General features: G+C 39.1%; 1 pseudogene across 1 annotated transcript; it reads left to right on the top strand.

The window, feature by feature from the left end:
* The first annotated feature begins 721 nt into the window (after nt 1–721).
* On the top strand, nt 722–25,713 carry LOC309607952 (ubiquitin-associated protein 2-like pseudogene; annotated as a pseudogene). The gene has a single exon. The product of its transcript is annotated as a ubiquitin-associated protein 2-like pseudogene (transcript).
* The last annotated feature ends 1,682 nt before the right edge of the window (nt 25,714–27,395 follow it).

Raw genomic sequence — 27,395 nt, 5'->3', positions numbered from 1 at the left:
TTAAGCTACCAGCAATGTTTCAAAGAAAAAGTAAAAAAATGATAATCGTTCTCATTAGTTTATTCAATACTATATTATTAATTCTTATTCTGCTTGAATCCAGTTTTTCCATTAGTTCTGAATATTCTTACCCATTTTAGTTTTATGATCTTAAAATTATCAGAAACCTGTATGTTGGTAAGACACAAAACCTTTGTTTTTCAGGTAGATTACCCAAGAGGTAAATAAATAAAACCTTTCACAATCTTTCATCAAGAGAAGACCAATATTCCAATAAAACTTTGTTTTTTCAACAGGAGGAAAACTAAATTCTAATTTTGCACCAGTGTAAGTTTGATATTAAAAAGCTCAGTATTTAAAAACTTAAATAAATTCATTCCAATTTGTAGTAAGCTTGACCACTCATAAAATTTCTTTTCCAAGATTCCTTTTCCATAAACTTTCTAAAACATCTTTTTATGTTCATTCAGGTTTTGTCTTATGAGAATTACCACTGTGAAGTTCACATTTCAGGAGATGTCTCTGGGTTCCTAGAGAAGACTAGGTAGAACATCTACCTCTTGAAGTCACAGAGAAAGAATGTGAGTTTCTTCAAGAAGGGCTTTTGTTTCCTAAAGCCAGACCTTTTACAATATCTGCACATCTTTCAAGGTAAATAGGGAAGGTTTGAGGATTGGTAAAAAAGGATAAGTGTGTTTTAAATTTTTTCTAGAGCCCCATTTCTGTTCTTGTAATGATTTGTAAGACAAGTACACTTGTTTTTAATTCCTCAGTGAATTGGGTGGCAACCTGAATGATAGCAAGACTCTGACACAGCCATCCAACTACATAATCCTCAATTTGCTGCTTTATATCAGGGAGAAGATCTTCAACTAAGATGTACATCAAAAGATTCCTATGTTCTAGATTTAGAGCTGTGTTTCTTCAGAATGTTTTAGTAAACCCATCCACAATGGTTTCAGAATGTTTTTCTCTCCCTCTGGGTACAAAGTTGCATTTTAGCTTAGGATAGAAGGCCTAAAAAAAAGTTCCTATCAGGCTCTGAATATCAGCTTCCAATTTGACCATTGAGCTACTTTAAAAAAAAACAGATCTTTCAAATATTGAAGCTGAATCTAGCCTCTGTACTCTGACATTGAATTAAATCTTGGAGACGGAGTTTTAGGTGAAATAGAAAAGAATAGCTTTATTGCTTTGCCAGGCAAATGGGACCACAGTGGGCTAATGCCCTCAAAACTGTGTGTCCCAATCTGGAGGGGCTAGTGAGGAGTTTTATAGTAATGGTTCAAAGAGGAAGGCATGATCAGCTCGTGGACACTCTTCTGACTGGTTGGTGGTGAGGTAAGTGGGAGTCAGCATCAACAACCTTCTGGTTCCAACCGGTCTGGGGTCTACATGCTTGTGGGCAGCATAAGTTAACTTCTCCCACCTGGTGGGGGTTTCAGTATCTGCAAAGCAGCTCAAAGTTATTGCTATGTGTATCCCTTGAGGGGGAACCAGGACCCTGCCCCAAGGCTGCACTATTGTTTCTCTTAACTGTTCCTCCCTTTTCTCAGCATCCCCTCCCTTTCCTAATTAGCAACTGTTTGAACCTGCCCCTTGGACCTCAGGGAAGGTCATGGAGGCTGAATGAAGCCGATTTCCTGTAATCAAGAAATGGGGGACATAGAAAGGCTGTTGTGCTGAGGAGCTCCACAGGGTCCTGCTCGGTTTCAATATCTTGTCAGATTTCAACCAGGACAAACAGTAAATATTCCTGGCAGTACTGAACAACCCCATAGATAAAAGAGGGGTCCTCAAAGAGGGTGCAAAAGATACTACTCTCCCAAGATCCAGAGCCACTCCCAAAGATAATCAAAAGAAACAAAGTTTCAGACAATTCCCTTGAGAGCTGGTGTTGACTTAAAAAAAAAATATGAACAACATGAGAGTTGCAAGGTAAGTTTTATTTGGGGCAAAATGAGGGCTGCAGCCTGGGAGAGATCGTTTCAGATAACTCTGAGAAACTGCTCCAAGGAGGTGAGGGGAGGAGCCAGGATATATAGGAGTTTTTGCAACAAAGAGCAGGTAATTGGGAACGTCAAAAGATTATTGTTAAATAAAGAAAACCAGACATCTCAAGTTAAGGAATTTAACGCTTTTCTATGTACGGGAAGATGCAAGAGGCAATGGCTGTCCCTGGGAACAAAAGCATCAATAACTAATGATTTTTCCTGCCCATCTGAACTGGAAAAGAAGGGACAATGTGAAATTTTACCTTCATCTCTCCACCAGGCACCACAGATAGAGATCTGGGAAATCTGACAGGGTAAGAATTCTCACTCTTTGTCGGCTTCTGAAAATTTTCCTGGGATGCTGTCCATAGGCTTCAGAGTGGGGTGTCTCAGCGGGTCTCATCTTGGTCACCAGAAATCTTAGAGGAGAAAAAAATAGTTTCCCCTCCAGCATTGGTAGTGACTGTCTGGCTGAGACCCCCTTTTGTCTAGGACACTTTGTAAATGGATAAGCTGATTTAAGATGGTTAAAAGTTCTCCACTGTAGCCACTGAAATTCAAGATTGTCTTTGGTAAGTTTAACCTACTTGTTCAGCCTTAAAACACAATTTTATTCACCTGAGACCTTACAATGGCCCCGGTGTGGTTTCTAAGTCAGACCCAGTCAGAGCCCGGATGTAGTCTGACTCTGGCCAGTTTCTGGACCCAGTCTGGAAAAAGAGATGCTCAAATAAAGTCTGAAAGCTCATATGCAAAAGCTGCAAAGCTAAAATCAGGGATCTGAGAGGGACTTTCCCCCACCTCCAGAGGCACTGAGAAAGCAGCCAACTAACAGTCTCAGCTGGTACCGACATCTGGGTGCTGGTTGCTCCTGGAGGCTGTTGGGGAGCTACTTCAGTTCCCTCCTCTGACACTAGAAAGGTTAAGAGGTAAACTGAGGCATATTAAAGTTTTCTTAAGAGTTTATTTGAGCAGAAGTTGATTCCAATCAGGCAGCACCAAACCAGAAGTGATTGGGAGTGCTCCCAAGGACCCTTTTTTGTCTCAAATCACTTATCATCAAAACAAGAGTTTTTCCTACCCACTCAGGGGTTTACAGTGTTACAGGGTTTGTAGTGGTTAGAACAGGTAGTCAAACTTCTGGGGTTCAAATTCAGCTTGATCATTTATCATCTTAGGTAAGCCACTAACACAATTGGTAATAAAATAGCATTACTAATAGGGATGCTCTGGCTTATATAATTGGGAGGAAAAGAGCACATGCTACATAGTAGGTGTTGCTCTGCTGTTTTAATGGAATGCCATACATGAAACACCTAGCACACTGCCTAGCACATGGTGGAACACCCACTGAGGCTTCATCACAGAGCATATGCTGCCTTTTGGAAATCCCTATTATCTATTTTGGTATCAAAGTTCAGGCAGACCTCAGAAATAGTGCAGGTTCCATTCTGGACCACCACAATAAAGTGAATATCACAATAAAGCAAGTCACATGAGTTTTTTGGTTTCCCAGTGCATATAAAAGTTATGTTTACACCATACTATAGTGTATTAAGTGTGCAATAGCATTATGTCTGAAAAATAATGTACATACCTTAATTAAAAAATACTTCATTGCTAAAAAATTCAAACTGTCACCTGACCATTCAGCAAGTCAAAAACTTTTTTTAAATAAATTTATTTATTTATTTTTGGCTGCATTGCATCTTCGTTGCTGCACCTAGGCTTTTTCTAGTTACTGCGAGCAGGAGCTACTCTTTGTTGCAGTGCGCTGGCTTCTCATTGTGGTGGCTTCTCTTGTTGCAGAGCACGGGCTCTAGGCACGCAGACTTCAGTAGTTGTGGCACGTGGGCTCAGTCGTTGTGGCTCGCGGGCTCTAGAGTGCAGGCTCAGTGGTTGTGGCTCATGGGTTTTGTTGCTCTGCAGCATGTGGGATCTTCCCGGACCAAGGCTTGAACCCATGTCCCCTGCACTGGCAGGTGGATTCTTAACCACTGCGCCACCAGGGAAGTCCCAGCAAGTCATAAACTTTTTGGTGGTAGAGGGTGTTTCCTCCGTGTTGGTGGCTGCTGACGGATCAGGCTGGGGGTTGCTGAAGGCTGGGGTGGCTGTGGCAGTTTCTTAAAATAAGACAACAATGAAGTTTGCTGCATCGGTTGACTTTTTCTGCCACTTGAACACTGAGAAGCCACTGTAGAGTTATTAATCAGCCTAAATTCAATATTGATGTGTCTCAGGGAATAGGGAGGCCAGAGGAGAGGGAGAGAGATGAGGGAACGGCCGGTCAGTGGAGCACTCAGAACACACACAATATTTTATTAAGTTCGCTGTCTTATAGGAGCGTGGTTCATGGTTCCCCAAATCAATTACAATAGTATCATCCAAGATCACTGATCAAACATCATCATAAAAAATAATGAAACATTTGAAATATTGTCAGAATCACCAGAATGTGACATAGAGACAAGAAGTGAGCAAAGGCTGTTGGAAAATGGCACTGATGCAGGATTGCCACAAACCCTCAATTTGTAAAAAAAACATTATATCTGTGAAGCTCAATAAAACAAGCTATGCTTGTATTTTAAGAATTTTGATGCACGTAAATTACGGATACAAATAATATCATCTTTTTCACTGGTTTATGAATGTATCATAGTAATCACTGAAGAGAAGTGTTCAGAATGGCATGTACCAAAGGATGGGGTAAAGCAATGTTTTTAGGCTATTGCTGAAAATTTCATTAAAAATGCCCTCCTCTTGAGAGTAGAATCACATGTATATGAAAAATGTCCTTGGAGTCAGTTAGCATTTCTACTGGTGCAAGGAAATCCCAGTCCAAGTATTTTTCTCAGCTAACTCAGATTACTAATTATGCTGTCTTTTAATGTGTGATTTTAAACAGTCAAATTACATACAGCACCACAAAGAACATTCTAGATCTGAAACTAAAGTTGTATTCTCATTGGAATGATCTGGATAAGTGTAGATTTAAGAAAAGAAGAAATAAAAAAATATTATAGTGCCTTGTAGTGTTGATGGAAATTCAGTACCCCTCCCCCCCCAAAAAAAAATCTTCCGAGTTTATCAATTCCGAGCCAATCTTCATCCTTAGAATGTATGGAGTTTCTCACCTCATACAACTCTTACCCCCTTTTGCTGAGCTTAAAACTCTTACCAGCACCTTCTCTTGCCAAGCCATCGCAAAGCTAGATCTCAAGTTTGCTGCTCACGTAATTACAAAAAAGCTCATTAAATATAACAAAAAGTACTGTTTTAACCATTCCTTTTGACTCTCTGAAAAAAAAATCAAGAGATGAACATGTTGAAGTGTGGTATTCTCAGCAAGTGGTACAGTCTGAACATTCAGAAGACTCATTTACTTGAATTAATTTTCTATGTATTTTTCCCTGTTTGATAAAAAGTCAATTTGGCAAATATTTATTGAACAATGTTATATTTTAAAAATTGTTCGAAGGAATATTCTGATTTCTGAAAGATAATGTATTAAATAACTTGATTTAATATTAATTTTGATTACTTATTTAAATTGTTGTCAACCAGCAAGCATTTTGCAAGTTCAATTTTTCTCAGACATCATCATGATAAAAACATCAAGCAAGAGCCAACAAAACACTGGGTTAAATTCAGCCAATTTACTAGTATTTCACACAGGTCCCTTGCCTGTATCTTGGTGCTTCTTTTTCTAGCATCTTTCATTAAGGCAGTAAAAGCACCTGTGTTTAGTTTGCTATTACAAAACATTCGATTTTTTGTTCAATCCAAAACAGATTTGACTCTTTCCATGGCTCAAGAAGTAATCCAAGCACCTCTTATTATGCTAGTTTTTCCTCCCAAGGTGATTCTGCCAGTGACTGAAAAGGGCACTTAAGAAAATTATTGATTGCTGGTTACTTGTATTTGTCAATATCTTGTTTTAAGTAGAGATGTCTTCTCTGTAGGTGCAAAACTACTTCTGGTGATTTTTCTTTAAAATTATGATTTTTAGTTGTTTATTATATGGTTTTATTTCTTGTCATTATTTTGAAATGGAAACTAGCCTGCTTGCTAAAATGTTCAAACACTATAAAAGAATAGATGCAAAGGAAGTCTCGATCCCACCACGACTTCTATTCCAGTTATGTCTCTAAAGCAGCTACTGTTACCAGCTTCTTGGATTTTGTTTCAAAGGTAATCTATACATATATGAATATATAGATGTCTCCCTCTGTCTCTCTCTTTCCATACATAGAAGGGATAGACATAGTAGATAAATAGATACATAAACTGCATAACTTTATTTATTCCTCCTTATTTTCTTTAAAAGATATCATAGCATGTATACCATACACTATTTCCCTCCTCACTTTATTTACTTAGCAAGATATCTTAAATGGCTTAATACTAAAAATAAATTTATAAATTAGTATTATTGCAAGAGGGATAGTTTCAAAACATGTTTGTTTAGTTTCAGGTTGCTCCTTTAGGATATCAAGTTTTATGTGCAGTTGAACTTCACAACAATGAAACCAATATTTCAAATATCCATTTCAGTATGTCTTTGACTTTATAAATTTACTGCTGATTTTTCCCACCACCTACTACTCATTGTGGTTAGCTAAGTATTTATTTCCATCTTTTTATTATGCACCTGGTTGGCCTCTGGAAAAATGCATTGGCTGTTGCAACACTCCATGACTTTTTCTGAATATCCCTTATGACTTTTGTGTGTGTTTCCATTTATTTCAAATCTATAGCTAAATTTCCTAATTTCAACCACCTATCCATATTTTTGGTTGAAACTATAATTTTAAATAATGATGCCTAGAATATAAACTCTAAATAACACTAAAATAATACATTGATATTCACACTTGAATTATTATCAAGAAATTTATGATGATGAAAGGTGAAAGTAGATGTTGCATTTTTAGAAATATGATTTGAGCAAAATTGCTACATGAAATTGAACCACTTTATGGTAGTTTTATTCTGTAAGAGACATTTTTTTTTAAATTGCTTCATAAGGTGATAAACTTAGCTTACAAAAAAAAAAAAGCCAAACAAAACAAAATAACAAACCAGCTGCATGTGTTCCAAGGACTACCTCGCACACTTGTAAACCCCTCTTTTCCGCTCTGATGACCTCACATCTGCCCTGCTCTCTGGCACTATTAGCAGCCCCACTCCTCCTGCTCACTCTGACTTGACTACAGATCAAATGACAATGTCTCCACCAAACTTCAGCAAACCAGATTACCCAACACTTAGAATCCAGTCCACATTTCTACTCTCTACATTCATGTACAAACAGAAGAAAATTGATATGGAAAAGGAAAATACAACTGTTTTTGTTGTGCATAAAACAAAACCTTTAAAATAATTTATGAGTTTTCCAAAATCTGCAAATGATGATGGTCAAGTGGTGATGTTATGAGGAAGACTCCACATCCCAATAAAAGAAAGCGGCTCTCTTCACACTTTGACCTGTATAATAGTTTTATTTGGACTGGTTGTCTAATATAACAAAAAAATCTCTGCAGGGAGTGGAGATACTTAGCCCTGGCAGAGCATGGAGTGCAGGGGTCAAATCCTAGTTTATGATCAATGAGTGGGTGGGTGAGGAGCAGTAAGTCTTTACAGTCCTAATGTCTTTTTTCCAATAATAATGCTGCATTTTTCAGAGGTGGATGGTCAGACAAGTTAGAAATGTGCAAACCAAGGTCTTGGAACAGTAGCCAAGTGGCAGAAGGCAGAGCTGTGGGTGAGAATTCTCCAAAAGTGCCTGCAGAGCTAAGGTTTACCATCCCAGTGTATTTATTTCTCCCTTGTAGCTCTGTACCTTATCATGTAACTATTTCCATGTTGCATTTATCTATGTCTATTCTACTGATTTTATTGGCTTATGAGTTCCCAACCTATCTGCTCAATTTTGATTGTGAATGGCTTGAGCACAGAACATAGTTGTTCATCATGTCTATATTCTTAGCTCCTAATATAAAATAGAAGCATTTTATTTAAAAGAGTAATCAGGCCAGTTTTCAAACCCCACCACTGCTACAATAGTTATATAAAATCCCACAATTTAATTACTTTTCCAAACTCAGCTTAGCTACCTGTAGCATAAAGATAGTAACATCAGGTTCATTGCAGTTGCTGAAATTGTGTGTGTGTGTGTGTGTGTGTGTGTGTTTGTGTGTAGTAAATGGATTGCTTGGCATGTCAAGCATACTTTCTAAAATGGTAGCTACCATTTTTGTTGGTGTTATTATTATTTTATAATCCTTGTTAAGTTAAATGGAAAGGAATTGACGTGTCAACTAATTTACATTAGATTTTAGTAGATATATAGATATCTCAGCAGTTGCTTAATCTGAAAAAGATAATAGTTGAAATAAGAGAGAATGAAACATAAATAATAAATAGATATTGATCTGAGATGACCCTAAATTCAAATTTAAATATGTATAGTTAAGTTTTCAATTTCTACATCTCTTTTATTTCAGGCTGATAATGATTGTTTCTGTGAGGTATGCATGAGGAATGTATTAAATTATCTATGCTTATTTCCCATAGGGCTTCAAAATGTCTCAGATATTCAAATTTTTTTAATCCAAGTTAATTTTCTAGTTTAAAGTGGCATTTAATTTTTTTTAACATCTTTATTGGAGTATAATTGCTTTACAATGCTGTGTTAGTTTCTGCTTTTTAACAAAGTGAATCAGCTATACACATAATTTTTTGTCTCAAGATGTATTTACATTTTTTTAACTTTTAGAAAATATTGTCAACATGTGTGCTGTGTAAAAGTTTACTGATTTTTGAAAAGAAATAGAGTAACACATGAAGATTGAAAAACTTTCCTCCTCCAGAATTAATCATTTGAATGGAAAGGTTCTTTTATTTGTAGGAAATGGTAGGTAAAACAGATAAAATAGATTATATAGCTCGCTGGTACATATGGGACTTAAATTATTTTGTTAATGCAAATTATTTCCTTTAAATCTCACTAACTTTGAATCTGCGTAAACTTGAAAATGCTTTGATGTGTTTAGATTTAATTATGAAGAATAAATATTCTTTAATATTTGGTCTTTTATTTTAAAAAATTGAAAGGGGTTTTCCTTTTAAAGGGGAGATGAGAGAGAGAGAGCAAAGAAGAAGAAGAAGAAGGAGGGGAGGAGGAAGAGGAGGAGAAGGGAGGAGGAGGAGGGGGAGGAGGAGGAGAGAGGGGAAGAGAACCATCAATTTGTGGTTACAATTGGAGTTATTTCTTTATGAAATATCCAGAATACAATTGATCTGAAAGGAAACTCATAGAGATGTATTCAATTATACCTGGACATCTGGTTCCCAATGATTATATCAAAAACAGTGATTATTCTGAATAGTACTATAAAGAGAAAAAATCAAGCTCTTATTCCAGTGGCACTGATTCAGAAACCATTACTCAAAGGTCATAATAATGAAAGATACTAACGGTCTAAATGATATGCGTTCCAAGTGATTAGGTTGGTTCACAAACCTCTCAGGACTATAATTATGTGGAAAAAGGAAAGTATGAAGATGTCATAGTCCACGGAGGCAAATTTCCATCACCAATAAATGGGTTTTCCTTGTTCCTAAGACACTGGGCTTTAAATAAAACATCTGACAGCTGAGACTGGGATACTACATCTATAATTGCATATAAAAGATAGATAGAATCAAAGAAAAACCTATACTTACAGTATGATGTCAGCTGATCAAATAACAATTGCATTTAAGGTATGGAGATAAGCCAAGTCATGATAATTATTTGAGCTTGGACACTGTTCAAATGATGTCTGGAACATAGACTCACATTGTAAAAGTGTCAGAGTTGATAAACCAACAGAAATGTAAATTTGAGTAGTACCAGTAATTCATATTTAAGTAAAAATTCATGATCTATTAAAGCACTTGAGTAAACTGCTATAGTTGATATTTATCACAGTTTTGAGAAACATGAAAGTGTCATGATAGCCATTTTTATCCATAAGATAACATAAATGCTCAAAGAGTTTGAATCAAACAGATCTAAATTAGCAAACCAGGGATTAGAATCAGTCGCCTAAATCTCAGAAGTGTTCTTTTTAATGAGAGAGCAATTGAATATGTCATAATTATTCTCTACACTCTCTCCATCCACAGGGGTTCATTTCCTGGTTCCTCTGTGCAGAAACTGGAGTTTCTATTGAGGTTTTAGCCGCCCGGCTGCTAAGGCACTCTGTGACTTGTGCCTGCTCTTGGGATAAAGCCCCAAAAGAAAAGAAAATGGAAAACTCACTCTCTTGTCATTTGCTCTTCCAAATTTTGACTTCCTTCTACAATTTGCCTGTTCTTATTTACTGTTTGGAATACCCATGTAGTAGGTGTTTCAGGTTTTTTGTTTAAATTTATTTATTTTTATATATTTTTATTTTTTAATTGTAACAAGCAGGAGGGATGAGGTATAGTGGGTTTACACCACTATAGCATACTAGAACTCTCTATTATTGATTTCATAGAATAACATCATCATAAAGGGATTTAGAAACACCAAAAAAAGATGTTAGTGTCCTATGCACCACACTTTCAGATCCAAAGCTCCTATTCTGCATCTGACACTCTTGACCTCACGCTCCTGAAAGTGTTGATTTCTCATGGTTCTCCTCAACAACTCTGATCTTTGTTTTGTTTTGTTTTTTATTTTGGCCATCTCTTTCTCAGCCTAACCCTTAAAATCCATGTTCCCTCGTAAACTTTCTTGTCCCCACTGCTTTGTTGAGACTAATTATGCAATTTCATCAACTCTCCTACTTTTGACAACTGATTATAAGCTGATGACCCATAAATATTTATTTCCTGCTCAAATCACGTCCTAAGTTTTCTCACTCATGTATTAAATGTTGCCTAATCATGCCTCTTTATTATCCCATAATCATTCAACATGTCCAACATGGAAACTCCTCCCCAAATGTGCCACCTTCCATAAATGACACTGTAATCTGTTTCACCTTCAAAACTAGAAGCCTGCAAGTCATGCCACAGACTCTTCCTTTTCACTCTCCATTTCTGACAAATGAGTATGCTGTGCCTTAAATATTTTTCAGTCTGCTTTCTCCATATTTCAATTATCCCATCTCTCAGCACCTTGTCCAGACAACTGCAAGAGCCACTTATCAGGTTTTCCTCATTCCTGTCTTTTTGCTCTTAAATTCATCCTCTAAGCTCCAGTCAGTGTGTCCCACCTAAAACACAAATATAGTCATGCATCTTCTCTGCCAATATTCTTCAACTGCTCCACTCCTCCTGCCAGATGGCATTCAGACTCCCATGCAAGTTGGTTTGAGAGCAAATTTGCTTTAACGATAACTCATTAATCTACTTACCTACATCTATTTCCACTCCTCTTCTCTCACTTTGTATTTTAGTAATACCAACCCACATGTATTTTCCTGGACCCACTGTGGGGTTTCAGGCTACCATGTCATTATTTGATTAACACTAATGTAATCACCTAAGTGGGAAAAGAATTTGAAAGAGAATAGATACATTTATATGTATAACTGAATCATTTTGCTGTACACGTGAAACTAATACAACATTGTTAATCAACTATACTCCACTATAAAATAAAAATTAAAAAACAAACAAACCCATTTTAGGTGTCCACAGAGTTAGACTCAAGTAAGGCTTAACCCATTACCTTGTCTACCACTTGTTTTACCCTCATTTATGCCAGAGGCACTGACCCATGTCCATGACTTACACATTTTGATCTCTAATCCAAGATCATTCTCTCATTTGTGGATCTCTACATTTAACTTCCTGCTTGACCTCTTCATTTGTGAATCTCAAAGGGAGCACACATTCAGTGTGGCTAACACGTACTTTGCAATTTTTGCTCCCAATGCTGATCCCCTTCCAATGTTCCACTGTGGCAAATGTCACCACCATGTAGCCCCTTGTACCAGCAGGAGACTTGGTAATCTTCTTTTCATCTTTTTCTCTTTTATTTCCAATAAGCATCACAACACCAGATTCTATAAATCTCATCTCCAATATACTTCTGGATTCATTTCTGTTTCTTTCAAAGCCATCATTGTAGGCCACCTGGGCCACAGGTCTTCTTTATGCACTCTTCTCTCCTTTCTGTTCATTTCCCATGTTGCAGCCAGAATGATACATTGAAAGTGAAAATCTAGGGGGAGGCTTTCAAGATGGTGGAGGAGTAAGACGTGGAGATCACCTTCCTCCCCACAAATACATCAGAAATACATCTATATGTGGAACAACTCCTACAGAACACCTACTGAACACTGGCAGAAGACCTCAGACTTTCCAAAAGGCAAGAAACTCCCCACGTACCTGGGTAAGGCAAAAGAAAAAACAGAGACAAAAGAATAGGGACAGGACCTGCACCTCTGGGAGGGAGCTGTGAAGGAGGAAAGGTTTCCACATACTAGGAAGCCCCTTCACTGGCAGGGATGGGGGGTTGCGGGGTGGGGGAAGTATCAGAGCCATGGAGGAGAGTGCAGCAATAGAGATGTAGAGGAAAAAGTGGAGAGATTCCCACACAGAGGATCAGTGCCGACTGGCACTCACCAGCCTGAGAAGTTTGTCTGCTCACCCGCTGGGGTGGGCGGGGGCTGAGAGCTGAGGCTCCGGCTTCGGAGGTCAGATCCCAGGGAGAGGACTGGGGTTGGCTGCATGAACACAGCCTGAAGCTAGTGGGCCACAGCTTGCCGGGAGGGAGTCTGGGAAAAAGTCTGGAACTGCCTAAGAGGCAAGAGACCATTGTTTTGGGGTGCAGGAGGAGAGGGGATTCAGAGTACCGCCTAAACGAGCTCCAGAGACGGGTGCAAGCCGCGGCTATCAGTGTGGACACCAGAGACGGCATGAAACGCTAAGGCTGCTGCTGCAGCCACCAAGAAACCTGTGTGCAAGCACAGGTCACTATCCACACATCCCCTCCCGGGAGCCTGTGTAGCCCACCACGGCCAGGGTCCCATGATCCAGGGACAACTTCCCCGGGAGAACACACAGCATGCCTCAGGCTGTTGCAGCATCATGTGGACCTCTGCCGCCACAGGCTTGCCCTGCATTCCAAACCCCTCCCTCCCCTTGGCCTGAGTGAGCCAGAACCCCGAATCAGCTGCTCCTTTAACCCCCTCCTGTATGGGCAGGAACAGGCACCTTCAGGCGACTTACATGCAGAGGCAGGGCCAAATCCAAAGCTGAACCCCAGGAGCTGTGCGAACAAAGAAGAGAAAGGGAAATCTTTCCCAGCAGCCTCAGGAGCAGCAGATTAAATCTCCACAATCAAATTGATGTACCCTGAGTCTCTGGAATACCTGAATAGACAATGAATCATCCCAAAATTGAGGCAGTGGACTTTGGGAGCAACTGTAGACTTGGGGTTTGCATTCTGCATCTAATTTGTTTCTGGTTTTATATTTATCTTAGTTTAGTATTTAGCGTTTATTATCATTGGTAGATTTGTTTATTGATTTGGTTGCTCTCCTCCTTTTTTTTATATACAGATATTTATTTTTTTTCCTTTTTCTCTTTTTGTGAGTGTGGATGTGTATGCTTCTTTCTGTGATTTTGTCTGTATAGCTTTGCTTTTACCATTTGTCCTAAGGTTCTGTCTGTCTTTTTAAACTTTTTTTAATATTTTAAATTTCTTTTTAATTTTTAATAAATTTTTATATCTTTTCTTTTAAAAACTTTATTTTCGTCCTTTCTTTCTTTCTTTCTTTCTTTCCTTCTTTCTATCTTTCTTTCTTTCTCTCCTTCTTTCCTTCTTTCTTTCTTTCCTTCTTTCTTTCTTTTCTTTCTCCCTTTTCTTCTGAGCCATGTGGCTGACAGGGTCATCGTGCTCCTGCCAGGTGTCAGGCCTGTGCCTCTGAGGTGGGAGAGCTCAGTTCAGAACATTGGTCCACCAGAGACCTCCTGGTTCCAAGTAATATCAAATGGCAAAAGCTCTCCCAGAGATCTCCATCTCACCGCTAAGACCCAGCTCCACTCAATGACCAGCTACAGTGCTGGACACCCTATGCCAAACAACTAGCAAGCCAGGAACACAACCCCACTCATTAACAGAGAGGCTGCCTAAAATCACAATAAGGTCACAGGCACTGCAAACACACCACAGGATATAGTCCTGCCCACCAGAAATACAAGATCCAACCTCATCCACCAGAACACAGACACCAGTCCCCTCCACCAGGAAGCTTACACAACCCACTGAACCAACCTTAGCCACTGGGGACAGACACCAAAAACAATGGGAACTATGAACCTGCAGCCTGCAAAAAGGAGACCCCAAACACAGTAAGTTAAGAAAAATGAGAAAACAGAGAAACACACAGCAGATGAAGGAGCAAGGTAAAAACCCAGCAGAACAAACAAATGAAGAGGAAATAGGCAGTCTACCTGAAAAAGAATTCAGAGTAATGATGATCCAATATCTTGGAAATAGAAAGGAGAATATACAAGAATTGTTTAACAGGGACCTAGAAGAATTAAAGAGCCAACAAACAACAATGAACAATACAATAAATTAAATTTAAAATTCTCTAGAAGGAATCAATCGCAGAATAATTGAGGCAGAAGAATGGATAAGTGACCTGGAAGATAAAATAGGGGAAATAACTACCACAGAGCAGAATAAAAAAAAAAAAAAAAAAAAAAGAATAAAAAGAATTGAGGACAGTCTCAGACTTCTGGGACAACATAAAATGCACCAACATTCTAATTATAGGGGTCTCAGAAAAGAAGAGAAAAAGAAAAGGACTGAGAAAATATTTGAAGATTTATAGTTGAAAACTTCTTTAATATGGGAAAGGAAATAGTCAATCAAGTCCAGGAGCACAGAGAGTCCCATACAGGATAAATCCAAGGAAAAATATGGCAAGACACATATTAATCAAACTATCAAAAATTAAATAAAAAGAAAAAATATTAAAAGCAGGAAGGGAAAAACAACAAATAACACACAAGGGAATCCCCATAATGTTAACAGCTGATCTTTCAGCAGAAATTCTGCAAGCCAGAAGGGAGTGGCAGGACATATCTAAAGTGATGAAAGGGAAAAAACCTACAACCAAGATTACTCTACCCAGCAAGGATCTCATTCAGATTCGACAGAGAAATTAAGACCTTTACAGACAAGCAAAAGCTGAGAGAATACAGTACCACCAAACCAGCTTTACACCAAATGCTAAAGGAACTTCTCTAGGCAGGAAACACAAGAGAAGGAAAAGACCTACAATAAAAAACCCCAAGAATTAAGAAAATGGTAATAGGAACATACATATCAATAATTACCTTAAATGTAAATGGATTAAATGCTCCAACCAAAAGACATAGACTGGCTGAATGGATACAACAACAAGACCCATATATATGCTGTCTACAAGAGACCCACTTCAGACCTAGGGACACATACAAACTGAAAGTGAGAGGATGGAAAGAGATATTCCATGCAAATGGAAATCAAAAGAAAGCCAGAGTAGCAATTCTCATATCAGACAAAATAGATTTTAAAATAAAGACTATTACAAAAGACAAAGAAGGACACTACATAATGATTAAGGGATCAATCCAAGAAGAAGATATAACAATTGCAAGTATTTATGCACCCAACATAGGAGCACCTCAATACATAAGGCAAATGCTAACAGCCATCAAAGGAGAAACTGACAGTAACACAATCATAGTAGGGGATTTTAACACCCCACTTTCACCAATGGACAGATCATCCAAAATGAAAATAAATAAGGAAACACAAGCTTTAAATGATACATTAAACAAGATGGACTTAATTGATATTTATTGGACATTCCATCCAAATTGATATTTATAGGACATTCCATCCAAAAACAACAGAATACACTATCTTCTCAAGTGCTCATGGAACATTCTCCAGGATAGAGCATATCTTGGGTCACAAATCAAGGCTTGGTAAATTTAAGAAAATTGAAATCGTATCAAATATCTTTTCTGATCACAACACTATGAGACTAGATATCAATTACAGGAAAAAAACTGTAAAAAATACAAACACATGGAGGGTAGACAATACACTAGTAAATAACCAAGAGATCACTAAAGAAATCAAAGAATATATCAAAAAATACCTAGAAACAAATGACAATAAAAACACGATGACCCAAAACCTATGGGATGCAGCAAAAGCAGTTCTAAAAGGGAAGTTTGTAGCAATACAATGCTACCTCCAAAAACAAGAAACATCTCAAATAAACAACCTAACCTTACACCTAAAGCAATTAGAGAAAGAAGAACAAAAAAACCCAAAGTTGGAAGAAGTAAAGAAATCATAAAGATCAGATCAGAAATAAATGAAAAAGGAATGAAGAAAACAATAGCAAAGATCAATAAAGCTAAAAGCTGATTCTTTGAGAAGATAAACAAAATTGATAAACCATTAGCCAAATTCATCAAGAAAAAAGGGAGAAGATTCAAATCAATAGAATTGGAAATGAAAAAGGAGAAGTAACAACTGACACTGCAGAAATACAAAGGATCATGAGAGATTACTACAAGCAGCTATACGCTAATAAAATGGACAACCTGGAAGAAATGGACAAATTCTTAGAAAAGCACAACCTTCGAAGACTAAACCAAGAAGAAATAGAAAAGATAAACAGGCAAATCACAAGCACTGCAATTGGGACTGTGATTAAAAATCTTCCAACAAACAAAAGCCCAGGACCAGATGGCTTCACAGGCGAATTCTATCAAACATTTAGAGAAGAACTAACACCTATCCTTCTCAAACTCTTCCAAAATATAGCAGAGGGACGAACACTCCCAAACTCATTCTATGAGGCCACCATCACCCTGATACCAAAACCACACAAAGATGTCACAAAGAAAGAAAACTACAGGCCAATATCACTGATGAACATAGATGCAAAAATCCTCTACAAAATACTAGCAAACAGAATCCAACAGCACATTAAAAGGATCATACACCATGATCAAGTGGAGTTTATTTCAGGAATGCAAGGATTCTTTAATATACGCAAATCAATCAACGTGATACATCATATTAACAAATTGAAGGAGAAAAACCATATGATCATCTCAATAGATGCAGAGAAAGCTTTCGACAAAATTCAACACCCATTTATGGTAAAAACCCTCCAGAAAGTAGGCATAGAGGGAACTTACCTCAACTTAATAAAGACCATGTGTGACAAACCCACAGCCAACATCATTCTAAATGGTGAAAAACTGAAACAATTTCCTCTAAGATCAGGAACAAGAAAAGGTTGTCCACTCTCAACATTATTATTCAACATAGTTTTGCAAGTTTTAGCCACAGACATCAGAGAGAAAAAGAAATAAAAGGAATCCATATCGGAAAAGAAGTAAAGCTGCGACTGTTTGCAGATACATAGAGGATCCTAAAGATGCTACAAGAAAAGTACTAGAGCTAATCAATGTATTTGGTAAAGTAGCAGGATATAAAATTAATGCACAAAAATCTCTTGCATTCCTATAAATAATGATGAAAAATCTGAAAGAGGAATTAGGAAACACTCCCATTTACCACTGCAACAAAAAGAATAAAATACCTAGGAATAAACCTACGTAAGGAGACAAAAGCCCTGTATGCAGAAAATTATAAGTCAGTGATGAAACAAATTAAAGTTGATACAAACAGATGGAGAGATATACCATGTTCTTGGATTGGAAGAATCAACATTGTGAAAATGACTATAGTACCCAAAGCAATCCACAGATTCAATGCAATCCCTATCAAACTACCAATGGAGTTTTTTTACAGAACTAGGACAAAAAATTTCACAATTTGTATGGAAACACAAAAGACCCCGAATAGCAAAAGCAATCTTGAGAAAGAAAAAAGGAGCTGGAGGAATCAGGCTCCCTGACTTCAGACTATACTACAAAGCTACAGGAACCAAGACAGTATGGTACTGGCACAAAAACAGAACTATAGATCAATGGAACAGGATAGAAAGCCCAGAGATAAATCCACACACATTGGTGACCTTATTTTTGACAAAAGAGGTAAGAATATACAATGGAGAAAAGACAGCCTCTTCAATAAGTGGTGCTGGGAAAACTGGACAGCTACATGTAAAAGAATGAAATTAGAACACTTCCTAACACCATACACAAAAATAAACTCAAAATGGATTAAAGACCTAAATGTAAGGCCAGACACTATAAAACTCTTAGAGGAAAACATAGGCAGAACATTCTAATACATTAATCACAGCAAGATCCTTTTTGACCCACCTCCTAGAGAAATGGAAATAAAAAGAAAAATAAGGAAATGGGACCTAATGAAACTTAAAAGCTTTTACACAGCAAAGGAAAACATAAGAAAAGATGAAAAGACAACCCTCAGAATGGGAGAAAATGTCTGCAAATGAAGCAACTGACAAAGGATTAATCTCCAAAATTTATAAGCAGCTCATGCAGCTCAATATCAAAAAAACAAACAACCCAATCCAAAAATGGGCAGAAGACCTAAATAGACATTTCTCCAAAGAAGATATACAGATTGCCAACAAACACATGAAAGAATGCTCAACATCACTAATCATTAGAGAAATGCAAATCAAAACTGTAATGAGGTATCACCTCACACCAGTCAGAATGGCCATCATCAAAAAATCTACAAACAATAATTGCTGGAGAGGGTGTGGAGAAAAGGGAATCCTCTTGCACTGTTGCTGGGAATGTAAATTGATACAGCCACTAAGGAGAACAGTATGGAGATTCCTTAAAACAACTAGAAATAGAGCTGCCATATGACCCGGCAATCCCACTACTGGGCATATACCCTGAGAAAACATAATTCAAAAAGAGTCATGTACCACAGTGTTCATTGCAGCTCTATTTTCAATAGCCAGTACATGGAAACAACCTAAATGTCCATCGACAGATGAACGGATTAAGAAGATGTGGCACATATATACAATGGAATATTACTCAGCCATAAAAAGAAACAAAATTGAGTTATTTGTAGTGAGGTGGATGGACCTAGAGTCTGTCATACAGAGTGAAGTATGTCAGAAAGAGAAAAGCAAATACTGTATGCTAACACTTATACATGGAATTTTTAAAAAAGTGGTTTTGAAAATCCTAGGGGCAGGACAAGAATAAAGATGCAGATGTAGAGAATGGACTTGAGGACACAGGGAGGGGGAAGGGTAAGCTGGAGTGAAGTGAGAGAGTGGTATGGACATATATACACTACCAAATGTACAATAGATAGCTAGTGGGAAGCAGCCACATAGCACAGGGAGATCAGCTCTGTGCTATGTGTCCACCTAGAGTGGTGGGAAAGGGAGGGTCAGTGGGAGGGAGACGTAAGAGTGAGGGGATATGGGGATATATGTATATGTATAGCTGATTCACTGTGTTATAAAGCAGAAACTAACACACGATTAAAGCAATTATACTTCAATAAAGATGTTAAAAAAAAAAAAGAAAGTGAAAATCTAGTGGTATCAATTATCTGCTACAATATTTCAATGACATAGCATTTCCTTTAGGGAAAAGACAAACATTCTTCTCGGGTCTCTAGACCTTGGCCTTAAAGTCCAGCCTCAACCTTAAAGATCCATGTTCCCCTCAGACCCCAGGGGTTTTCAATATACTGTGTGTTTCTTTTTTTCCTTGCTTTATTAACCCCCATCCCACCATCACAACACACAGCATCACTGTTACTACAACACAAAAGTAATAGTATAAATACTACTTTTTTTTTGAAAAATGGTATCCACTCCATCAGAAATAATTGAGTTGAGCATCTGGTGTAGAGTAAGTACAGCTACTCTTAGCACTATTGTAAATTTTCATCTTTATCTATATCTACAGATATTATGAACTAACTTTAATTTTTCTTATACAAGTACTGAGGTTCATATCACAAAATTTGGAAAATGCTGTCAAGAAAAAAGAAAAAAATTAAAATCACCTAGAATCCCACCATCCAGAAGAACGACTTGGACATTTTGTATGTTTTTAAATATATTCTTTTCATAAATATGCCAGGTCAGTTATTTTCTTAAAGAGAGCATCTTTGACTTGGACAAATCTTCATGTACAAAAGGAATGTCCTTAAGATTCCTGAATCATAACCATCAGGATTTATCAAATTCTAGACACCAAAGGAGGAAGTGGAAAGGACCAGTGTTATTTCAGTTTCAAAATGCAAAATAAGATTCAAGTTGTGAGTTTAAGCTGAGGGTTCAAGAACAGTGAAGTTGATTTGGAACATCTAGCACCACGCGATTAATCAACAAATTTTAAGGAATAGCTTCAAGTATATCTAATGTCATGTCAGCATTTTCTGCAGTTAAAAATCACTACTTTGATGATATCAAAGAATCCAAAGCTTTAAGGATGGACTGCGAGTCATTTTACATATATTATTATTGATAATAAAGGCACAGTAATTCACCTTTTGTAAGACTCTGGCTTCAGATTTTTCCCATCATAGGAATGTATTTGGGTTGTACAGAGAATTATAAATATAATTTATTAAAAAAATTCAAGTTCCAAATGTTTCTCAGGAGGTTCAAAGATAATATAGTTTGTTGGAAATGGATTTTAAACTTTTTCAAAGATGATTGCAAGTTAACATTTTTGTGTGAGTATTAAAATATTTACAGCCTTCAAAGCCAATTTAGTTACTTATATAGTTTTAAGGATTATAGCTCTTAAATATTAATTCATAATTTAAACTAATTAGTAACATTAAAATGACTCATTCAGAGAATTAACACATATGTCAGTTTATTTACTATTTCAACAAGCCAAAAAAAAAAAAAAAGAAGGAAATTTTCTTAAGGTGAAATATACATTTGAAATTAGTCATTGAACAAAATTTTACTGGGATAAGAAAAGTAACGTGCTTTGGAAGTGCTAAGAATAGAGTTAGTCTCATGACAGCAGAATAATATAACACCATTTGTTAAAAAAATAGAATCATTTATTCATTCATTCAGTTATTTCAATCAGTTATCACAGGATGCAAAGAGAAGCCAGGCTCTCCTGTTTCGAAGGAGTTAGTCAGTGAAATAAGAAAGGAAGTGGTTTCAAAACAATGTGGCAAGTGTTACAATCTACCTAAGTATGATGAGTTTGGGGAGCATAGAGGAAAGAATGTTACCATAAATCTACACACTCTGCCAGGTTTTTCTGTAGACTTAATAAATAACATAACTTGCACATGTATTTGTGGCTATTTTTTAAACATGTTTAACAGTCTCTTGAATAAAATTAATAATCATTGATAGCATTTTCATTTCATAATATTTTTGAGTAAACATATACAAAAGTCAATGACGGTCCTAAGGACGAGTCTTGTTAATAAATATGTATGTATATATACACACATACATACATATATTTTTGTTGTTGTTGCTAATTTAATAAGGAATACTCATAAAAATAAATTTGAGATCCATCATTTTGTCTCTTGAACTCTTTTTTACAATACACATATTTTAAATGAGAATGAATAACCTAGGCATAGCAAGTAGGTTTTAGCCCTGATTGACTGATGAAGTTCACCTGACATGCAAATGTATCGAGAATTCTAAAGATGTCTGGACTAAGTGGGAAACAATATAGTTACTGATTATCTATGTGCTATAGGCACACGAAAGGGGAATATTGACCCACTATGCATGCCACCCCTGGAGTGGGTTAACCACAGAGATGACACCTGAGGAGCATCACGAACAAGGAAGCACATTAAAATTAAATGTTGCTGAGAAGTTAGGTGTGAACAGTCATTCAAAGATGAGGTGCTCCACTTGCACGCCCCTTACAGATGAGTCAGCTCTCACCTGTGAGGGAAGGAAGGAAGTGGTCGAGGGGTAATGAGAAGGAGTCCGGCTGCAGACCAACTCCTTGTACCTCTCATTTATGTTATGTTCGTGAGAAGAATCAGACAGAAGAGTGTTTGGAGATGTATTGCTTTATGTTTGGGTGTGATTGATTTTCCTGACTCATCCTTTAGGGGAGAAAAGCAGCTTTTTACCTAGATACCACAGGTCCATGATCACCATAGCTTTTCTGTCACAAAAGGCTTTGGGACAACACTAGGGGACAAAACAGCATGTTGTGCAGTTACATTCAAACAATTCTTTAAAAACTGACATGAGGAGAAGACTGAGTATTCTACCTTGTAAATATTGTTATTCGTATATACTGTAAGTGATGACATGGGTGGGCACTAACTGAGCCGAGGAAACTGGGAACCACCTGAAAACCAAAACCAGACACAGCACAAGCAGCGGTCCTGGGCCACTGAGGAGCAAATTCGACTTGCACAGATGATTTTGGACCATAATGATGCTGGCTTTGAGGAAAAGGTGAAACAACTGATTGCTATCACAGGCAAGAACCAGGATGAATGTGTCATTGCTTTGCATGACTGCAATGGAGTTGTCAACACAGCCATCAATGTACTGCTGGAAGGAAACCCAGATACGCATTCCTGGGAGATGGTTGGGAAGAAGAAGGGAGTCTCAGGACAGAAGGATGGTGGCCAAATGGAATCCAACGAGGAAGGCAAAGAAAATTGAGACCGGGACAGAGACTATAGTTGGCGACATGGTGGGCCACCAAGACGGGGGAGAGGTGCCAGCCGTGGATGAGAGTTTCGAGGTCAGGAAAATGGGTTAGATGGCACCAAGAGTGGAGGGCCTTCTCGAAGTGGCACAGAAAGAGGCAGAAGAGGTCGTGGCCGAGGCAGAGGTGGTTCTGGTAGGCAGGGAGGAAGGTTTTCTTCTCAAGGGATGGGGACCTTTAATCCAGCTGATTATGCAGAGCCGGCAAATACTGATAACTATGGCAATAACAGCTGCAATACATGGAACAACACCGGCCACTTTGAACCCGATGATGGGACGAGTGCATAGACGACTGCAACAGAGGAGTGGGAAACTGAAGACTGGAATGAAGATCTTTCCGAGACCAAGATTTTCACTGCCTCTAATGTGTCATCAGGGCATCTGCCTGCGGAGAATGTGACAATCAGTGCTGGTCAGAGAATTGACCTTGCTGCTCTGTTGGGGAAGACACTGCCTTCAATGGAGAATGATTCATCTAATCTGGATCCATCTCAGGCTCCTTCTCTTCTCCAGCCTCTGGTGTTCAGTAACTCGAAGCAGAGTGCCATATCACAGCCTGCTTCAGGGAACACATTTTCTCATCACAGTATGGTGTGAGCATGTTAGGGAAAGGAGTTGGTGATGTCGGTGAAGCTAAAGGCAGAAGCACCACAGGCTCCCAGTTCTTGGAGGAATTCAAGACTGCTCAGGTCCTGGTTCAGTTGGCAGCTCAGCATTCTAAATCTGGAACCACCACCACCTCCTCTTGGGACATGGGCTCCACCACACAATCCCTATCTCTGATGCAGTATGATTTGAAGAACCTGAATGATTCAACAGTGCACAGCCCCTTTACAAAGCACCAGCCTTTCACCCCGTCTTCAACTGTGATGGAGGTGTTCCTTCAGGAGAAGCCACCCGCAGTGGCTACCTCCACTGCTACACCTCCTCCCCACCCCACCCCGTGTTCTCCTCTGCCAAGCAAATCCACCTCGGCTCCACAAATGTCTCCTGGGTCTTCAGACAACCAATCCTCCAGTCCTCAGCCGGCTCAACAAAAACTGAAACAGCAGAAGAAAAAAGCCTCCGTGACTTCTAAGATTCCTGCTCTGGCTGTGGAGATGCCTGGCTCAGCACGTATCTCAGGGCTCTGCCTGCAGTTTGGGGCGTTGCAGTTTGGGTCAGAGTCTGTCCTTTCTGATTATGAGTCCACCCTCACCACGAGCGCCTCTTCAAGCCAGGCTCCAAGTAGCCTCTATACCAGCACGGCCAGTGAATCTTCATCCACAGTTTCATCTAACCAGGACTCCGGTTATCAGAGTGGCTCAATTCAGTCGACAACCTACACCTCCCAAAATAATGCTCAGGGCCCTCTATATGAACAGTGATCCACACAGACTCAGCAGTAATCCAGCTCCCTCTCTTCATCACCCCAAAAGGACTTGACTCAGACAAAGAATGGCTTCAGTTCTGTGCAGGCCACGCAGTTGCAGACCACGCAATCGATTGAAGGTGCTACAGGCTCTGCACCTTCCACTTCTAGTATCCCCCCTCTCAGTGAAACGGTATCTGCAGCTTCCTTACTGACGACAGCCAATCAGCACTCCTTCTCCTTGGGTGGATTGAGCCACAATGAAGAGATTCCAAATACTACCAGCACACAATATGGCAGCATGTTATCTACTCAGCAGAATACCCTTTCATCATCAACATCTTCTGGGTGCACTTTGACATCCACTCTTTTGCACACAAGCGTGGAGAGTGAGGCGAATCTTCATTCTTCCTCCAGCACTTTCTCCACCACATCCAGCACAGTCTCTGCACCAGTGGTCAGTGTCTCTTCCAGTCTCAATAGTGGCAGGAGCTTGGGCCTCAGTCTAAGCAGCAACTCTACCATCACAACCTCCACTCGAAGCTCAGTTGCTACGACTTCAGGAAAAGTTCCTCCCAACCTCCCTCCTGGGGTCCCGCCATTGTTGCCTAATCCATATATTATGGCTCCAGGGCTGTTACATGCCTATCTGTCACAAGTATATGGTTATGATGACTTGCAGATGCTTCAGACAAGATTTCCATTGGATTACTACAGCATCCCATTTCCCACACCCACCACTCCACTGACTGGAAGGGATGGTAGCCTGGCCAGCAACCCTTATTCTGGTGACCTCACAAAGTTCTGCCATGGGGATGCCTCCTCCCCAGCCCTGGCCACAGCCTTAGCCCAGCCCCAGCAGAACCAGACACAGACTCACTACACCATGCAGCAGACATTCCTGAACCCGGCGCTGCATCCTGGCTACAGTTACAACAGCCTGCTACACTACACAGGGGTTCCGGGCCTCCCCAGCACCTTCCAGTATGGGCCTGCTGTGTTCCCTGTGGCTCCTACCTCTTCCAAGCAGCATGGTGTGAATGTCAGTGTGAATGCATCAGCCACCCTTTTCCAACAGCCAAGTGGATATGGGTCTCATGGGTACAACACTGGTGTATCAGTCACCTCCAGTAAAACAGTTGTGCCAGATATCTCAGGTTCTCTGTACTCCAAAACCCAGCAGACCTTTGAGAAACAAAGTTTTCATTCCGGTACTCCTGTTGCCTCCATCAACTTGCCTTCAGCCCTAGGAAGTGGGGGAGGGGGCCCATCAATCTGGTCACAGCTGCTGCCTACCCACCTGCCCCCTTTAGGCACATTCTGACCCCCCATCAGCAGCCTCACTCCCAGATCCTTCACCATCTCCTGCAGCAGGATGGCCACACAGGCAGTGGGCAATGTAGCCAGACCAGCTCCATCCTGCAGAAGCCCCAGACCAACAAGTCAGCCTACAATATCTACAACTGGGGGGCCAACTAAGCCCCTGACTCTCTTCTCCTGGTCCCATCTTCTGAGAGGTCTTCTCAGCCTGGCAACTATGGAAACAGCATCAAAGAGAGAAAGGAATGTGGGGGGGTTCTGCTGCCCCCACCCCCAGCGGCCCACCCCATGCCTCAGCTTCATGTCTGTACCATCCCCACTCTGTTGTATGTATTATAGGATTTGTATTTTCTCCTTTTTTTTTCTTCCTTTCCTCTCCTCCTCCCCTATTGGATTCAAGATTATGAAACTTTGCTGTGGGCCCTGCCCTCCCCTCTCCTCCTCCTGTTCACCCTGGTGGTGTGTGGGGGAGGGGGGAGGGGGGACCCCCCCAAATATATATCAGCCCAACAGCCCTAAGTCTCCTCCTTTATTATTAGGAAACAAAACAACAACAAAAAATGACATCATGAATATGAACAGCATTGTCAGATGAATTAGTTGAATTGTTTTTTTTTTGTACTGTGTCCTGAAATTTAATGGATTAATGTGTCTTGTATATATAAAAAGAAAACCTCTACTACAAAAAAAACCCCACCAAAACTGGCATGAATGACAAGCAGAGATTAAGAGCCTTGAAATGCTGAGCTCCATTGAGCAACAGAAGTCTTAGCTTGGTAGAAAAACAATCTAGATATGATCATGGATATACACACATATTCGTGTTGAATATAAAATCAAATTAATACCAGTACGTTAAATGGTAGGACATTTTTAGAGTACATTTTTCCCCTCGGCATGACCTATCAAGCTTGACATTTCCTGTCTTTTTGCTCCTACATTTTCAGTCCCTTCTCTCATGCATTTTTATGCATACAGAATTGAAGTTGACAGGCATCTTCCTCTCACTTGCTTTCTTTCTGTGCATGTGTATGTGTGTGTGTGGCTGTATACACACATACACACTCACTATGGAGGCCCTTATAAAATTCAGAACGGGTATGCATCAAGTCAGAAATAACAAATGTCCAAAGTAAAAATATGATATTCATTTCAAAGCATTCTTCAATTGCACAGTGATCTGAAAGTCAGGAATTACTTGCTGGATCTGAACTCACTACTAACATCCATTTTCATGCTAGTATGAACAGCTATTCGTGAAGAATCATTGTAGCTTCTAAGAAGGAAAAGACAGATATACCTATATCTATATGTATATGTATATCAGCAATGCCCCATTATATACCTATACATATACATATATAAAACATGTATGTGTGCCATTCTATCAGTTTCTGTAAAATGGGGCATTATTATTCTTTAAATTCATATGTGGCTTATCGCATTAGGAATAAAGCTACCACTTGGTTACTTTTAGTGGTAGAAGTGAACCCAAATGGCTATTTTCTGAAATCTGTACCCTTGGAAGGAAAAATAAAACCCAGCTCTTCTCTTGTACTCTAGCAAGGGTGAGGTGAGGGTCGCTGGTAGCAGCTCCTGCTGGGAAGCCTCAAGCAATGCAGCAGCAGGAAGGTGAGGACCCTGATTTGTGAAATGGTAACAAAGAGGAAGTGGAAAAGACTCCTGTGAACATATTTGACCAGGATTGGCCACTGATTGTGTTTGAAAGAGGGAGATACATAGGATCCAAAAAATGACACTGAATTCCCATATCTAAGGAACCAGGAAAACACTTAGATTTTATCAGAAATAAGGAAAGTGATAGCTTTGTGGCAGATTAGATTTCAGTTTAGACATGAACCATTGGTTCACCCAAATGTGTTCCATGGAAAGAAATGAAAATCCGGGCCCAAAAGATGAAGAGTCCTATAGATTTTGTCAATCACAAAATAATAAAATGTTCCTAACAACATCTTTAGTCATCTTCTGTTGCTTCAATTGTTCATGAAAGTTTCTCAAAAATTCATTCTTCTGCCTTCCCAAAAACTCTTCCCATCTTTTACAGCATCCAAT

This window comes from Balaenoptera borealis, assembly GCF_965194805.1.
Source record: "Balaenoptera borealis genome assembly, chromosome: 12".
NCBI lineage: Eukaryota > Metazoa > Chordata > Mammalia > Artiodactyla > Balaenopteridae > Balaenoptera > Balaenoptera borealis.
The sequence above is the reverse complement of the archived record's forward strand: the minus strand, read 5'-3'. Positions and strand labels throughout refer to the sequence as shown.